We start from the raw sequence: 18,547 nt of genomic DNA on the forward strand, positions 1-18,547 counted from the left end.
TGCTGTGTTTCTGCCGCTTTACACCCACTTGACTCACTTACAGAGAGATATCAAAACATAGGTTTTAAGATTCTTACTAGTCAGATATATTCTTGGGCGGTGAATAGGGGGTGTTGAGTCCAAATCACTGAGCAAGGAGTAGGTCTTGTCTAGTACATATTGGGTTTATGGAACGGTATCTGAGATAATTTGAAACCCTTGTTTTATGCATCACCCCACCTCACCTTCCCCGTTAAGCAGCCATAGTGTGTTTTCTAAACGTGGGACTCTGTTCTGTTTTGTAATTCAGTTCAAGGGTAGCGGTTTTTACATTCCCTCTATAAGTGATATCTTATGATAAGTGTCTTTTTCTGTGTGACTTATTTCACTTAGAATCGTCGTACCTAAATCCACTCATCATGCTGCTACTAGCCTTATGACGTTGATTTCATGGCTGAGTGATATTCCATTGTACATAAGGACCACAACTTCTTTATCCATTTTTCTCTTTCCTGGGATATGTAAGGTGTAACGAAGTGGAGGTTCTTGTCAACAGAGCAGCCGTCAACTTTGGGGTGCCTGTGTCTTGCTGATTTTTAGTTTTCCCAATTTATACGCCCATGAGTGGAAGTGCCCTGTGCTCTCTAAGCTGAGTTTTTTAGATGTTTCAGGACACACCGTACACTTCTCCAGAGTGGCTGTTGGCAATTTACATCCCTCCCATCAGCGTAGCCAGGCTCCCGTTTCTCCATGGCCTGTCCTGCATTTCTGGTTTTGACACTTTATTCAGCATGGCCCTTTTGACCGATGGGAAGCGAGACTTCTTTGTAGCGCTGATTTGCCTTTCCAGGTTGCTTGGTTGGCCAAAAAGGGCGTATGCGTTTTTTCCTGAATATATTCAGGAAAAAACGCATACGCCCTTTTTGGCCAAGGGCATCATTGTCGAGGTTTTGCCGCTTTTCCTGTGCTTTAAAGGCGATTCGAATCTCCCTCCTGAAATCTGTTTCCTGCAATTCTGCCTTGCTTTCCAGTCCTCTTCGTTGCCTTCCCTCAATATATTTGTGGACGAGAGTTATCATTTATAAGTCTGCAGGTTTGTGAATTGCAGTGCCCCTGAGCTCCATTTTTCAACTCGCTTTCTTGGGAGCTGACCGGAAAAGCGCAGGATTGCTTCAGGCCCTATTCTGGTCCCGAACGGCAGGCTGAGCCTGTGGTTAATTCTTCTTCCTGATGGGAAAGTAGAGTGACCTGTGCCTGTCCCAACACCTAGAGCTAGTCTCTCATTGGTTCCCACTCTTCCCGTTCATCCTCAGGACAAATTGCAACCTGTACGGAACAGGAGGTTAAAGGTGCTGATTCTCCAAGGAGGGAGATTGCTACTAAAGCGGCTGGAATGGCGAACCCGAGCATAAGGAGATGAGAAATGAGGTGCGTTTTGGAAACCTTTCCCGATCACACGGTGTACCATCTTCTGGGTTTCTCATGCATGTTTTCGATGTAGGAAGATGCCCTTGAACCTGGAGATTTGGGACCCATGGGATGGGAACCACGCAGTATTACTTTAAAGGGTCTGCGTTTCCTCACCCAACCTCACCAAACCTCTCAGCCCCAAGAGTGTCCACCCTTATGTCTCCATCTTCTGTGGGTCTAGATATGGTCAATCCAGGTGGCATCACCGCCCCTGAACGAATTTTGTAAGAATTTCCCTCTCTTTCACTGTCTTTGTTTCACGGGTTTTTAAAAGTAATTGATTTTTATAATGGGGTTTAGCTGCTTTTCACTGCTGTGTTTCTGCCGCTTTACACCCACTTGACTCACTTACAGAGAGATATCAAAACATAGGTTTTATGATTCTTACTAGTCAGATATATTCTTGGGCGGTGAATAGGGGGCGTTGAGTCCAATTCACTGATCAAGGAGTAGGTCTTGTCTATTACATATTGGGTTTATGGAACGGTATCTGACCTAATTTGAAACCCTTGTTTTATGCATCACCCCACCTCACCTTTCCCGTTAAGCAGCCATAGTGTGTTTTCTAAACGTGGGACTCTGTTCTGTTTTGTAATTCAGTTCAAGGGTAGCGGTTTTTACATTCCCTCTATAAGTGATATCTTATGATAAGTGTCTTTTTCTGTGTGACTTATTTCACTTAGAATCGTCGTACCTAAATCCACTCATCATGCTGCTACTAGCCTTATGACGTTGATTTCATGGCTGAGTGATATTCCATTGTACATAAGGACCACAACTTCTTTATCCATTTTTCTCTTTCCTGGGATATGTAAGGTGTAACGAAGTGGAGGTTCTTGTCAACAGAGCAGCCCTAAACTTTGGGGTGCCTGTGTCTTGCTGATTTTTAGTTTTCCCAATTTATACACCCATGAGTGGAAGTGCCCTGTGCTCTCTAAGCTGAGTTTTTTAGATGTTTCAGGACACACCGTACACTTCTCCAAAGTGGCTGTTGGCAATTTACATCCCTCCCATCAGCGTAGCCAGGCTCCCGTTTCTCCATGGCCTGTCCTGCATTTCTGGTTTTGACACTTTATTCAGCATGGCCCTTTTGACCGATGGGAAGCGAGACTTCTTTGTAGCGCTGATTTGCCTTTCCAGGTTGCTTGGTTGGCCAAAAAGGGCGTATGCGTTTTTTCCTGAATATATTCAGGAAAAAACGCATACGCCCTTTTTGGCCAAGGGCATCATTGTCGAGGTTTTGCCGCTTTTCCTGTGCTTTAAAGGCGATTCGTATCTCCCTCCTGAAATCTGTTTCCTGCAATTCTGCCTTGCTTTCCAATCCTCTTCGTTGCCTTCCCTCAATATATTTGTGGACGAGAGTTATCATTTATAAGTCTGCAGGTTTGTGAATTGCAGTGCCCCTGAGCTCCATTTTTCAACTCGCTTTCTTGGGAGCTGACCGGAAAAGCGCAGGATTGCTTCAGGCCCTATTCTGGTCCCGGGCGGCAGGCTGAGCCTGTGGTTAATTCTTCTTCCTGATGGGAAAGTAGAGTGACCTGTGCCTGTCCCAACACCTAGAGCTAGTCTCTCATTGGTTCCCACTCTTCCTGTTCATCCTCAGGACAAATTGCAACCTGTACGGAACAGGAGGTTAAAGGTGCTGATTCTCCAAGGAGGGAGATTGCTACTAAAGCGGCTGGAATGGCGAACCCGAGCATAAGGAGATGAGAAATGAGGTGCGTTTTGGAAACCTTTCCCGATCACACGGTGTACCATCTTCTGGGTTTCTCATGCATGTTTTCGATGTAGGAAGATGCCCTTGAACCTGGAGATTTGGGACCCATGCGATGGGAACCACGCAGTATTACTTTAAAGGGTCTGCGTTTCCTCACCCAATCTCACCAAACCTCTCAGCCCCAAGAGTGTCCACCCTTATGTCTCCATCTTCTGTGGGTCTAGATATGGTCAATCCAGGTGGCATCACCGCCCCTGAACGAATTTTGTAAGAATTTCCCTCTCTTTCACTGTCTTTGTTTCACGGGTTTTTAAAAGTAATTGATTTTTATAATGGGGTTTAGCTGCTTTTCACTGCTGTGTTTCTGCCGCTTTACACCCACTTGACTCACTTACAGAGAGATATCAAAACATAGGTTTTAAGATTCTTACTAGTCAGATATATTGTTGGGCGGTGAATAGGGGGTGTTGAGTCCAAATCACTGTGCAAGGAGTAGGTCTTGTCTATTACATATTGGGTTTATGGAACGGTATCTGAGATAATTTGAAACCCTTGTTTTATGCATCACCCCACCTCACCTTCCCCGTTAAGCAGCCATAGTGTGTTTTCTAAACGTGGGACTCTGTTCTGTTTTGTAATTCAGTTCAAGGGTAGCGGTTTTTACATTCCCTCTATAAGTGATATCTTATGATAAGTGTCTTTTTCTGTGTGACTTATTTCACTTAGAATCGTCGTACCTAAATCCACTCATCATGCTGCTACTAGCCTTATGACGTTGATTTCATGGCTGAGTGATATTCCATTGTACATAAGGACCACAACTTCTTTATCCGTTTTTCTCTTTCCTGGGATATGTAAGGTGTAACGAAGTGGAGGTTCTTGTCAACAGAGCAGCCGTCAACTTTGGGGTGCCTGTGTCTTGCTGATTTTTAGTTTTCCCAATTTATACGCCCATGAGTGGAAGTGCCCTGTGCTCTCTAAGCTGAGTTTTTTAGATGTTTCAGGACACACCGTACACTTCTCCAGAGTGGCTGTTGGCAATTTACATCCCTCCCATCAGCGTAGCCAGGCTCCCGTTTCTCCATGGCCTGTCCTGCATTTCTGGTTTTGACACTTTATTCAGCATGGCCCTTTTGACCGATGGGAAGCGAGACTTCTTTGTAGCGCTGATTTGCCTTTCCAGGTTGCTTGGTTGGCCAAAAAGGGCGTATGCGTTTTTTCCTGAATATATTCAGGAAAAAACGCATACGCCCTTTTTGGCCAAGGGCATCATTGTCGAGGTTTTGCCGCTTTTCCTGTGCTTTAAAGGCGATTCGAATCTCCCTCCTGAAATCTGTTTCCTGCAATTCTGCCTTGCTTTCCAGTCCTCTTCGTTGCCTTCCCTCAATATATTTGTGGACGAGAGTTATCATTTATAAGTCTGCAGGTTTGTGAATTGCAGTGCCCCTGAGCTCCATTTTTCAACTCGCTTTCTTGGGAGCTGGCCGCAAAAGCGCAGGATTGCTTCAGGCCCTATTCTGGTCCCGGGCGGCAGGCTGAGCCTGTGGTTAATTCTTCTTCCTGATGGGGAAGTAGAGTGACCTGTGCCTGTCCCAACACCTAGAGCTAGTCTCTCATTGGTTCCCACTCTTCCCGTTCATCCTCAGGACAAATTGCAACCTGTACGGAACAGGAGGTTAAAGGTGCTGATTCTCCAAGGAGGGAGATTGCTACTAAAGTGGCTGGAATGGCGAACCCGAGCATAAGGAGATGAGAAATGAGGTGCGTTTTGGAAACCTTTCCCGATCACACGGTGTACCATCTTCTGGGTTTCTCATGCATGTTTTCGATGTAGGAAGATGCCCTTGAACCTGGAGATTTGGGACCCATGCGATGGGAACCACGCAGTATTACTTTAAAGGGTCTGCGTTTCCTCACCCAACCTCACCAAACCTCTCAGCCCCAAGAGTGTCCACCCTTATGTCTCCATCAGCTGTGGGTCTAGATATGGTCAATCCAGGTGGCATCACAGCCCCTGAACGAATTTTGTAAGAATTTCCCTCTCTTTCACTGTCTTTGTTTCACGGGTTTTTAAAAGTAATTGATTTTTATAATGGGGTTTAGCTGCTTTTCACTGCTGTGTTTCTGCCGCTTTACACCCACTTGACTCACTTACAGAGAGATATCAAAACATAGGTTTTACGATTCTTACTAGTCAGATATATTCTTGGGAATTGGATAGGGGGTGTTGAGTCCAATTCACTGATCAAGGAGTAGGTCTTGTCTATTACATATTGGGTTTATGGAACGGTATCTGACCTAATTTGAAACCCTTGTTTTATGCATCACCCCACCTCACCTTTCCCGTTAAGCAGCCATAGTGTGTTTTCTAAACGTGGGACTCTGTTCTGTTTTGTAATTCAGTTCAAGGGTAGCGGTTTTTACATTCCCTCTATAAGTGATATCTTATGATAAGTGTCTTTTTCTGTGTGACTTATTTCACTTAGAATCGTCGTACCTAAATCCACTCATCATGCTGCTACTAGCCTTATGACGTTGATTTCATGGCTGAGTGATATTCCATTGTACATAAGGACCACAACTTCTTTATCCATTTTTCTCTTTCCTGGGATATTTAAGGTGTAACGAAGTGGAGGTTCTTGTCAACAGAGCAGCCCTAAACTTTGGGGTGCCTGTGTCTTGCTGATTTTTAGTTTTCCCAATTTATACGCCCATGAGTGGAAGTGCCCTGTGCTCTCTAAGCTGAGTTTTTTAGATGTTTCAGGACACACCGTACACTTCTCCAGAGTGGCTGTTGGCAATTTACATCCCTCCCATCAGCGTAGCCAGACTCCCGTTTCTCCATGGCCTGTCCTGCATTTCTGGTTTTGACACTTTATTCAGCATGGCCCTTTTGACCGATGGGAAGCGAGACTTCTTTGTAGCGCTGATTTGCCTTTCCAGGTTGCTTGGTTGGCCAAAAAGGGCGTATGCGTTTTTTCCTGAATATATTCAGGAAAAAACGCATACGCCCTTTTTGGCCAAGGGCATCATTGTCGAGGTTTTGCCGCTTTTCCTGTGCTTTAAAGGCGATTCGAATCTCCCTCCTGAAATCTGTTTCCTGCAATTCTGCCTTGCTTTCCAATCCTCTTCGTTGCCTTCCCTCAATATATTTGTGGACGAGAGTTATCATTTATAAGTCTGCAGGTTTGTGAATTGCAGTGCCCCTGAGGTCCATTTTTCAACTCGCTTTCTTGGGAGCTGGCCGCAAAAGCGCAGGATTGCTTCAGGCCCTATTCTGGTCCTGGGCGGCAGGCTGAGCCTGTGGTTAATTCTTCTTCCTGATGGGGAAGTAGAGTGACCTGTGCCTGTCCCAACACCTAGAGCTAGTCTCTCATTGGTTCCCACTCTTCCCGTTCATCCCCAGGACAAATTGCAACCTGTACGGAACAGGAGGTTAAAGGTGCTGATTCTCCAAGGAGGGAGATTGCTACTAAAGGGGCTGGAATGGCGAACCCGAGCATAAGGAGATGAGAAATGAGGTGCGTTTTGGAAACCATTCCCGATCACACGGTGTACCATCTTCTGGGTTTCTCATGCATGTTTTCGATGTAGGAAGATGCCCTTGAACCTGGAGATTTGGGACCCATGCGATGGGAACCACGCAGTATTACTTTAAAGGGTCTGCGTTTCCTCACCCAACCTCACCAAACCTCTCAGCCCCAAGAGTGTCCACCCTTATGTCTCCATCAGCTGTGGGTCTAGATATGGTCAATCCAGGTGGCATCACAGCCCCTGAACGAATTTTGTAAGAATTTCCCTCTCTTTCACTGTCTTTGTTTCACGGGTTTATAAAAGTAATTGATTTTTATAATGGGGTTTAGCTGCTTTTCACTGCTGTGTTTCTGCCGCTTTACACCCACTTGACTCACTTACAGAGAGATATCAAAACATAGGTTTTACGATTCTTACTAGTCAGATATATTCTTGGGCAGTGAATAGGGGGTGTTGAGTCCAATTCACTGATCAAGGAGTAGGTCTTGTCTATTACATATTGGGTTTATGGAACGGTATCTGAGCTAATTTGAAACCCTTGTTTTATGCATCACCCCACCTCACCTTTCCCCTTAAGCAGCCATAGTGTGTTTTCTAAACGTGGGACTCTGTTCTGTTTTGTAATTCAGTTCAAGGGTAGCGGTTTTTACATTCCCTCTATAAGTGATATCTTATGATAAGTGTCTTTTTCTGTGTGACTTATTTCACTTAGAATCGTCGTACCTAAATCCACTCATCATGCTGCTACTAGCCTTATGACGTTGATTTCATGGCTGAGTGATATTCCATTGTACATAAGGACCACAACTTCTTTATCCATTTTTCTCTTTCCAGGGATATTTAAGGTGTAACGAAGTGGAGGTTCTTGTCAACAGAGCAGCCCTAAACTTTGGGGTGCCTGTGTCTTGCTGATTTTTAGTTTTCCCAATTTATACGCCCATGAGTGGAAGTGCCCTGTGCTCTCTAAGCTGAGTTTTTTAGATGTTTCAGGACACACCGTACACTTCTCCAGAGTGGCTGTTGGCAATTTACATCCCTCCCATCAGCGTAGCCAGGCTCCCGTTTCTCCATGGCCTGTACTGCATTTCTGGTTTTGACACTTTATTCAGCATGGCCCTTTTGACCGATGGGAAGCGAGACTTCTTTGTAGCGCTGATTTGCCTTTCCAGGTTGCTTGGTTGGCCAAAAAGGGCGTATGCGTTTTTTCCTGAATATATTCAGGAAAAAACGCATACGCCCTTTTTGGCCAAGGGCATCATTGTCGAGGTTTTGCCGCTTTTCCTGTGCTTTAAAGGCGATTCGAATCTCCCTCCTGAAATCTGTTTCCTGCAATTCTGCCTTGCTTTCCAGTCCTCTTCGTTGCCTTCCCTCAATATATTTGTGGACGAGAGTTATCATTTATAAGTCTGCAGGTTTGTGAATTGCAGTGCCCCTGAGCTCCATTTTTCAACTCGCTTTCTTGGGAGCTGGCCGCAAAAGCGCAGGATTGCTTCAGGCCCTATTCTGGTCCCGGGCGGCAGGCTGAGCCTGTGGTTAATTCTTCTTCCTGATGGGAAAGTAGAGTGACCTGTGCCTGTCCCAACACCTAGAGCTAGTCTCTCATTGGTTCCCACTCTTCCCGTTCATCCTCAGGACAAATTGCAACCTGTACGGAACAGGAGGTTAAAGGTGCTGATTCTCCAAGGAGGGAGATTGCTACTAAAGCGGCTGGAATGGCGAACCCGAGCATAAGGAGATGAGAAATGAGGTGCGTTTTGGAAACCTTTCCCGATCACACGGTGTACCATCTTCTGGGTTTCTCATGCATGTTTTCGATGTAGGAAGATGCCCTTGAACCTGGAGATTTGGGACCCATGGGATGGGAACCACGCAGTATTACTTTAAAGGGTCTGCGTTTCCTCACCCAACCTCACCAAACCTCTCAGCCCCAAGAGTGTCCACCCTTATGTCTCCATCAGCTGTGGGTCTAGATATGGTCAATCCAGGTGGCATCACAGCCCCTGAACGAATTTCCCTCTCTTTCACTGTCTTTGTTTCACGGGTTTTTAAAAGTAATTGATTTTTATAATGGGGTTTAGCTGCTTTTCACTGCTGTGTTTCTGCCGCTTTACACCCACTTGACTCACTTACAGAGAGATATCAAAACATAGGTTTTACGATTCTTACTAGTCAGATATATTCTTGGGCGGTGAATAGGGGGTGTTGAGTCCAATTCACTGATCAAGGAGTAGGTCTTGTCTATTACATATTGGGTTTATGGAACGGTATCTGAGCTAATTTGAAACCCTTGTTTTATGCATCACCCCACCTCACCTTTCCCCTTAAGCAACCATAGTGTGTTTTCTAAACGTGGGACTCTGTTCTGTTTTGTAATTCAGTTCAAGGGTAGCGGTTTTTACATTCCCTCTAAAAGTGATATCTTATGATAAGTGTCTTTTTCTGTGTGACTTATTTCACTTAGAATCGTCGTACCTAAATCCACTCATCATGCTGCTACTAGCCTTATGACGTTGATTTCATGGCTGAGTGATATTCCATTGTACATAAGGACCACAACTTCTTTATCCATTTTTCTCTTTCCAGGGATATTTAAGGTGTAACGAAGTGGAGGTTCTTGTCAACAGAGCAGCCCTAAACTTTGGGGTGCCTGTGTCTTGCTGATTTTTAGTTTTCCCAATTTATACGCCCATGAGTGGAAGTGCCCTGTGCTCTCTAAGCTGAGTTTTTTAGATGTTTCAGGACACACCGTACACTTCTCCAGAGTGGCTGTTGGCAATTTACATCCCTCCCATCAGCGTAGCCAGGCTCCCGTTTCTCCATGGCCTGTACTGCATTTCTGGTTTTGACACTTTATTCAGCATGGCCCTTTTGACCGATGGGAAGCGAGACTTCTTTGTAGCGCTGATTTGCCTTTCCAGGTTGCTTGGTTGGCCAAAAAGGGCGTATGCGTTTTTTCCTGAATATATTCAGGAAAAAACGCATACGCCCTTTTTGGCCAAGGGCATCATTGTCGAGGTTTTGCCGCTTTTCCTGTGCTTTAAAGGCGATTCGAATCTCCCTCCTGAAATCTGTTTCCTGCAATTCTGCCTTGCTTTCCAGTCCTCTTCGTTGCCTTCCCTCAATATATTTGTGGACGAGAGTTATCATTTATAAGTCTGCAGGTTTGTGAATTGCAGTGCCCCTGAGCTCCATTTTTCAACTCGCTTTCTTGGGAGCTGGCCGCAAAAGCGCAGGATTGCTTCAGGCCCTATTCTGGTCCCGGGCGGCAGGCTGAGCCTGTGGTTAATTCTTCTTCCTAATGGGAAAGTAGAGTGACCTGTGCCTGTCCCAACACCTAGAGCTAGTCTCTCATTGGTTCCCACTCTTCCCGTTCATCCTCAGGACAAATTGCAACCTGTACGGAACAGGAGGTTAAAGGTGCTGATTCTCCAAGGAGGGAGATTGCTACTAAAGCGGCTGGAATGGCGAACCCGAGCATAAGGAGATGAGAAATGAGGTGCGTTTTGGAAACCTTTCCCGATCACACGGTGTACCATCTTCTGGGTTTCTCATGCATGTTTTCGATGTAGGAAGATGCCCTTGAACCTGGAGATTTGGGACCCATGCGATGGGAACCACGCAGTATTACTTTAAAGGGTCTGCGTTTCCTCACCCAACCTCACCAAACCTCTCAGCCCCAAGAGTGTCCACCCTTATGTCTCCATCAGCTGTGGGTCTAGATATGGTCAATCCAGGTGGCATCACAGCCCCTGAACGAATTTTGTAAGAATTTCCCTCTCTTTCACTGTCTTTGTTTCACGGGTTTTTAAAAGTAATTGATTTTTATAATGGGGTTTAGCTGCTTTTCACTGCTGTGTTTCTGCCGCTTTACACCCACTTGACTCACTTACAGAGAGATATCAAAACATAGGTTTTACGATTCTTACTAGTCAGATATATTCTTGGGCGGTGAATAGGGGGTGTTGAGTCCAATTCACTGATCAAGGATTAGGTCTTGTCTATTACATATTGGGTTTATGGAACGGTATCTGACCTAATTTGAAACCCTTGTTTTATGCATCACCCCACCTCACCTTTCCCGTTAAGCAGCCATAGTGTGTTTTCTAAACGTGGGACTCTGTTCTGTTTTGTAATTCAGTTCAAGGGTAGCGGTTTTTACATTCCCTCTATAAGTGATATCTTATGATAAGTGTCTTTTTCTGTGTGACTTATTTCACTTAGAATCGTCGTACCTAAATCCACTCATCATGCTGCTACTAGCCTTATGACGTTGATTTCATGGCTGAGTGATATTCCATTGTACATAAGGACCACAACTTCTTTATCCATTTTTCTCTTTCCTGGGATATTTAAGGTGTAACGAAGTGGAGGTTCTTGTCAACAGAGCAGCCCTAAACTTTGGGGTGCCTGTGTCTTGCTGATTTTTAGTTTTCCCAATTTATACGCCCATGAGTGGAAGTGCCCTGTGCTCTCTAAGCTGAGTTTTTTAGATGTTTCAGGACACACCGTACACTTCTCCAGAGTGGCTGTTGGCAATTTACATCCCTCCCATCAGCGTAGCCAGGCTCCCGTTTCTCCATGGCCTGTCCTGCATTTCTGGTTTTGACACTTTATTCAGCATGGCCCTTTTGACCGATGGGAAGCGAGACTTCTTTGTAGCGCTGATTTGCCTTTCCAGGTTGCTTGGTTGGCCAAAAAGGGCGTATGCGTTTCTTCCTGAATATATTCAGGAAAAAACGCATACGCCCTTTTTGGCCAAGGGCCTCATTGTCGAGGTTTTGCCGCTTTTCCTGTGCTTTAAAGGCGATTCGAATCTCCCTCCTGAAATCTGTTTCCTGCAATTCTGCCTTGCTTTCCAGTCCTCTTCGTTGCCTTCCCTCAATATATTTGTGGACGAGAGTTATCATTTATAAGTCTGCAGGTTTGTGAATTGCAGTGCCCCTGAGCTCCATTTTTCAACTCGCTTTCTTGGGAGCTGGCCGCAAAAGCGCAGGATTGCTTCAGGCCCTATTCTGGTCCCGGGCGGCAGGCTGAGCCTGTGGTTAATTCTTCTTCCTGATGGGAAAGTAGAGTGGCCTGTGCCTGTCCCAACACCTAGAGCTAGTCTCTCATTGGTTCCCACTCTTCCCGTTCATCCTCAGGACAAATTGCAACCTGTACGGAACAGGAGGTTAAAGGTGCTGATTCTCCAAGGAGGGAGATTGCTACTAAAGCGGCTGGAATGGCGAACCCGAGCATAAGGAGATGAGAAATGAGGTGCGTTTTGGAAACCTTTCCCGATCACACGGTGTACCATCTTCTGGGTTTCTCATGCATGTTTTCGATGTAGGAAGATGCCCTTGAACCTGGAGATTTGGGACCCATGCGATGGGAACCACGCAGTATTACTTTAAAGGGTCTGCGTTTCCTCACCCAACCTCACCAAAGCTCTCAGCCCCAAGAGTGTCCACCCTTATGTCTCCATCAGCTGTGGGTCTAGATATGGTCAATCCAGGTGGCATCACAGCCCCTGAACGAATTTTGTAAGAATTTCCCTCTCTTTCACTGTCTTTGTTTCACGGGTTTTTAAAAGTAATTGATTTTTATAATGGGGTTTAGCTGCTTTTCACTGCTGTGTTTCTGCCGCTTTACACCCACTTGACTCACTTACAGAGAGATATCAAAACATAGGTTTTACGATTCTTACTAGTCAGATATATTCTTGGGCGGTGGATAGGGGGTGTTGAGTCCAATTCACTGATCAAGGAGTAGGTCTTGTCTATTACATATTGGGTTTATGGAACGGTATCTGACCTAATTTGAAACCCTTGTTTTATGCATCACCCCACCTCACCTTTCCCGTTAAGCAGCCATAGTGTGTTTTCTAAACGTGGGACTCTGTTCTGTTTTGTAATTCAGTTCAAGGGTAGCGGTTTTTACATTCCCTCTATAAGTGATATCTTATGATAAGTGTCTTTTTCTGTGTGACTTATTTCACTTAGAATCGTCGTACCTAAATCCACTCATCATGCTGCTACTAGCCTTATGACGTTGATTTCATGGCTGAGTGATATTCCATTGTACATAAGGACCACAACTTCTTTATCCATTTTTCTCTTTCCTGGGATATATAAGGTGTAACGAAGTGGAGGTTCTTGTCAACAGAGCAGCACTAAACTTTGGGGTGCCTGTGTCTTGCTGATTTTTAGTTTTCCCAATTTATACGCCAATGAGTGGAAGTGCCCTGTGCTCTCTAAGCTGAGTTTTTTAGATGTTTCAGGACACACCGTACACTTCTCCAGAGTGGCTGTTGGCAATTTACATCCCTCCCATCAGCGTAGCCAGGCTCCCGTTTCTCCATGGCCTGTACTGCATTTCTGGTTTTGACACTTTATTCAGCATGGCCCTTTTGACCGATGGGAAGCGAGACTTCTTTGTAGCGCTGATTTGCCTTTCCAGGTTGCTTGGTTGGCCAAAAAGGGCGTATGCGTTTTTTCCTGAATATATTCAGGAAAAAACGCATACGCCCTTTTTGGCCAAGGGCATCATTGTCGAGGTTTTGCCACTTTTCCTGTGCTTTAAAGGCGATTCGAATCTCCCTCCTGAAATCTGTTTCCTGCAATTCTGCCTTGCTTTCCAGTCCTCTTCGTTGCCTTCCCTCAATATATTTGTGGACGAGAGTTATCATTTATAAGTCTGCAGGTTTGTGAATTGCAGTGCCCCTGAGCTCCATTTTTCAACTCGCTTTCTTGGGAGCTGGCCGCAAAAGCGCAGGATTGCTTCAGGCCCTATTCTGGTCCCGGGCGGCAGGCTGAGCCTGTGGTTAATTCCTCTTCCTGATGGGAAAGTAGAGTGACCTGTGCCTGTCCCAACACCTAGAGCTAGTCTCTCATTGGTTCCCACTCTTCCCGTTCATCCTCAGGACAAATTGCAACCTGTACGGAACAGGAGGTTAAAGGTGCTGATTCTCCAAGGAGGGAGATTGCTACTAAAGCGGCTGGAATGGCGAACCCGAGCATAAGGAGATGAGAAATGAGGTGCGTTTTGGAAACCTTTCCCGATCACACGGTGTACCATCTTCTGGGTTTCTCATGCATGTTTTCGATGTAGGAAGATGCCCTTGAACCTGGAGATTTGGGACCCATGCGATGGGAACCACGCAGTATTACTTTAAAGGGTCTGCGTTTCCTCACCCAACCTCACCAAAGCTCTCAGCCCCAAGAGTGTCCACCCTTATGTCTCCATCAGCTGTGGGTCTAGATATGGTCAATCCAGGTGGCATCACAGCCCCTGAACGAATTTTGTAAGAATTTCCCTCTCTTTCACTGTCTTTGTTTCACGGGTTTTTAAAAGTAATTGATTTTTATAATGGGGTTTAGCTGCTTTTCACTGCTGTGTTTCTGCCGCTTTACACCCACTTGACTCACTTACAGAGAGATATCAAAACATAGGTTTTACGATTCTTACTAGTCAGATATATTCTTGGGCGGTGGATAGGGGGTGTTGAGTCCAATTCACTGATCAAGGAGTAGGTCTTGTCTATTACATATTGGGTTTATGGAACGGTATCTGACCTAATTTGAAACCCTTGTTTTATGCATCACCCCACCTCACCTTTCCCGTTAAGCAGCCATAGTGTGTTTTCTAAACGTGGGACTCTGTTCTGTTTTGTAATTCAGTTCAAGGGTAGCGGTTTTTACATTCCCTCTATAAGTGATATCTTATGATAAGTGTCTTTTTCTGTGTGACTTATTTCACTTAGAATCGTCGTACCTAAATCCACTCATCATGCTGCTACTAGCCTTATGACGTTGATTTCATGGCTGAGTGATATTCCATTGTACATAAGGACCACAACTTCTTTATCCATTTTTCTCTTTCCTGGGATATTTAAGGTGTAACGAAGTGGAGGTTCTTGTCAACAGAGCAGCACTAAACTTTGGGGTGCCTGTGTCTTGCTGATTTTTAGTTTTCCCAATTTATACGCCCATGAGTGGAAGTGCCCTGTGCTCTCTAAGCTGAGTTTTTTAGATGTTTCAGGACACACCGTACACTTCTCCAGAGTGGCTGTTGGCAATTTACATCCCTCCCATCAGCGTAGCCAGGCTCCCGTTTCTCCATGGCCTGTACTGCATTTCTGGTTTTGACACTTTATTCAGCATGGCCCTTTTGACCGATGGGAAGCGAGACTTCTTTGTAGCGCTGATTTGCCTTTCCAGGTTGCTTGGTTGGCCAAAAAGGGCGTATGCGTTTTTTCCTGAATATATTCAGGAAAAAACGCATACGCCCTTTTTGGCCAAGGGCATCATTGTCGAGGTTTTGCCACTTTTCCTGTGCTTTAAAGGCGATTCGAATCTCCCTCCTGAAATCTGTTTCCTGCAATTCTGCCTTGCTTTCCAGTCCTCTTCGTTGCCTTCCCTCAATATATTTGTGGACGAGAGTTATCATTTATAAGTCTGCAGGTTTGTGAATTGCAGTGCCCCTGAGCTCCATTTTTCAACTCGCTTTCTTGGGAGCTGGCCGCAAAAGCGCAGGATTGCTTCAGGCCCTATTCTGGTCCCGGGCGGCAGGCTGAGCCTGTGGTTAATTCTTCTTCCTGATGGGAAAGTAGAGTGACCTGTGCCTGTCCCAACACCTAGAGCTAGTCTCTCATTGGTTCCCACTCTTCCCGTTCATCCTCAGGACAAATTGCAACCTGTACGGAACAGGAGGTTAAAGGTGCTGATTCTCCAAGGAGGGAGATTGCTACTAAAGCGGCTGGAATGGCGAACCCGAGCATAAGGAGATGAGAAATGAGGTGCGTTTTGGAAACCTTTCCCGATCACACGGTGTACCATCTTCTGGGTTTCTCATGCATGTTTTCGATGTAGGAAGATGCCCTTGAACCTGGAGATTTGGGACCCATGCGATGGGAACCACGCAGTATTACTTTAAAGGGTCTGCGTTTCCTCACCCAATCTCACCAAACCTCTCAGCCCCAAGAGTGTCCACCCTTATGTCTCCATCAGCTGTGGGTCTAGATATGGTCAATCCAGGTGGCATCACAGCCCCTGAACGAATTTTGTAAGAATTTCCCTCTCTTTCACTGTCTTTGTTTCACGGGTTTTTAAAAGTAATTGATTTTTATAATGGAGTTTAGCTGCTTTTCACTGCTGTGTTTCTGCCGCTTTACACCCACTTGACTCACTTACAGAGAGATATCAAAACATAGGTTTTACGATTCTTACTAGTCAGATATATTCTTGGGCAGTGGATAGGGGGTGTTGAGTCCAATTCACTGATCAAGGAGTAGGTCTTGTCTATTACATATTGGGTTTATGGAACGGTATCTGACCTAATTTGAAACCCTTGTTTTATGCATCACCCCACCTCACCTTTCCCGTTAAGCAGCCATAGTGTGTTTTCTAAACGTGGGACTCTGTTCTGTTTTGTAATTCAGTTCAAGGGTAGCGGTTTTTACATTCCCTCTATAAGTGATATCTTATGATAAGTGTCTTTTTCTGTGTGACTTATTTCACTTAGAATCGTCGTACCTAAATCCACTCATCATGCTGCTACTAGCCTTATGACGTTGATTTCATGGCTGAGTGATATTCCATTGTACATAAGGACCACAACTTCTTTATCCATTTTTCTCTTTCCTGGGATATTTAAGGTGTAACGAAGTGGAGGTTCTTGTCAACAGAGCAGCCCTAAACTTTGGGGTGCCTGTGTCTTGCTGATTTTTAGTTTTCCCAATTTATACGCCCATGAGTGGAAGTGCCCTGTGCTCTCTAAGCTGAGTTTTTTAGATGTTTCAGGACACACCGTACACTTCTCCAGAGTGGCTGTTGGCAATTTACATCCCTCCCATCAGCGTAGCCAGGCTCCCGTTTCTCCATGGCCTGTCCTGCATTTCTGGTTTTGACACTTTATTCAGCATGGCCCTTTTGACCGATGGGAAGCGAGACTTCTTTGTAGCGCTGATTTGCCTTTCCAGGTTGCTTGGTTGGCCAAAAAGGGCGTATGCGTTTTTTCCTGAATATATTCAGGAAAAAACGCATACGCCCTTTTTGGCCAAGGGCATCATTGTCGAGGTTTTGCCGCTTTTCCTGTGCTTTAAAGGCGATTCGAATCTCCCTCCTGAAATCTGTTTCCTGCAATTCTGCCTTGCTTTCCAATCCTCTTCGTTGCCTTCCCTCAATATATTTGTGGACGAGAGTTATCATTTATAAGTCTGCAGGTTTGTGAATTGCAGTGCCCCTGAGCTCCATTTTTCAACTCGCTTTCTTGGGAGCTGGCCGCAAAAGCGCAGGATTGCTTCAGGCCCTATTCTGGTCCCGGGCGGCAGGCTGAGCCTGTGGTTAATTCTTCTTCCTGATGGGAAAGTAGAGTGACCTGTGTCTGTCCCAACACCTAGAGCTAGTCTCTCATTGGTTCCCACTCTTCCCGTTCATCCTCAGGACAAATTGCAACCTGTACGGAACAGGAGGTTAAAGGTGCTGATTCTCCAAGGAGGGAGATTGCTACTAAAGCGGCTGGAATGGCGAACCCGAGCATAAGGAGATGAGAAATGAGGTGCGTTTTGGAAACCTTTCCCGATCACACGGTGTACCATCTTCTGGGTTTCTCATGCATGTTTTCGATGTAGGAAGATGCCCTTGAACCTGGAGATTTGGGACCCATGGGATGGGAACCACGCAGTATTACTTTAAAGGGTCTGCGTTTCCTCACCCAACCTCACCAAACCTCTCAGCCCCAAGAGTGTCCACCCTTATGTCTCCATCTTCTGTGGGTCTAGATATGGTCAATCCAGGTGGCATCACAGCCCCTGAACGAATTTTGTAAGAATTTCCCTCTCTTTCACTGTCTTTGTTTCACGGGTTTTTAAAAGTAATTGATTTTTATAATGGGGTTTAGCTGCTTTTCACTGCTGTGTTTCTGCCGCTTTACACCCACTTGACTCACTTACAGAGAGATATCAAAACATAGGTTTTACGATTCTTACTAGTCAGATATATTCTTGGGCGGTGAATAGGGGGTGTTGAGTCCAATTCACTGATCAAGGAGTAGGTCTTGTCTATTACATATTGGGTTTATGGAACGGTATCTGACCTAATTTGAAACCCTTGTTTTATGCATCACCCCACCTCACCTTTCCCCTTAAGCAGCCATAGTGTGTTTTCTAAACGTGGGACTGTGTTCTGTTTTGTAATTCAGTTCAAGGGTAGCGGTTTTTACATTCCCTCTATAAGTGATATCTTATGATAAGTGTCTTTTTCTGTGTGACTTATTTCACTTAGAATCGTCGTACCTAAATCCACTCATCATGCTGCTACTAGCCTTATGACGTTGATTTCATGGCTGAGTGATATTCCATTGTACATAAGGACCACAACTTCTTTATCCATTTTTCTCTTTCCAGGGATATTTAAGGTGTAACGAAGTGGAGGTTCTTGTCAACAGAGCAGCCCTAAACTTTGGGGTGCCTGTGTCTTGCTGATTTTTAGTTTTCCCAATTTATACGCCCATGAGTGGAAGTGCCCTGTGCTCTCTAAGCTGAGTTTTTTAGATGTTTCAGGACACACCGTACACTTCTCCAGAGTGGCTGTTGGCAATTTACATCCCTCCCATCAGCGTAGCCAGGCTCCCGTTTCTCCATGGCCTGTACTGCATTTCTGGTTTTGACACTTTATTCAGCATGGCCCTTTTGACCGATGGGAAGCGAGACTTCTTTGTAGCGCTGATTTGCCTTTCCAGGTTGCTTGGTTGGCCAAAAAGGGCGTATGCGTTTTTTCCTGAATATATTCAGGAAAAAACGCATACGCCCTTTTTGGCCAACGGCATCATTGTCGAGGTTTTGCCGCTTTTCCTGTGCTTTAAAGGCGA

This window comes from Balaenoptera physalus (genome assembly GCF_965194825.1).
Source record: "Balaenoptera physalus genome assembly, chromosome: 9".
NCBI classification, from domain to species: Eukaryota; Metazoa; Chordata; class Mammalia; order Artiodactyla; family Balaenopteridae; genus Balaenoptera; species Balaenoptera physalus.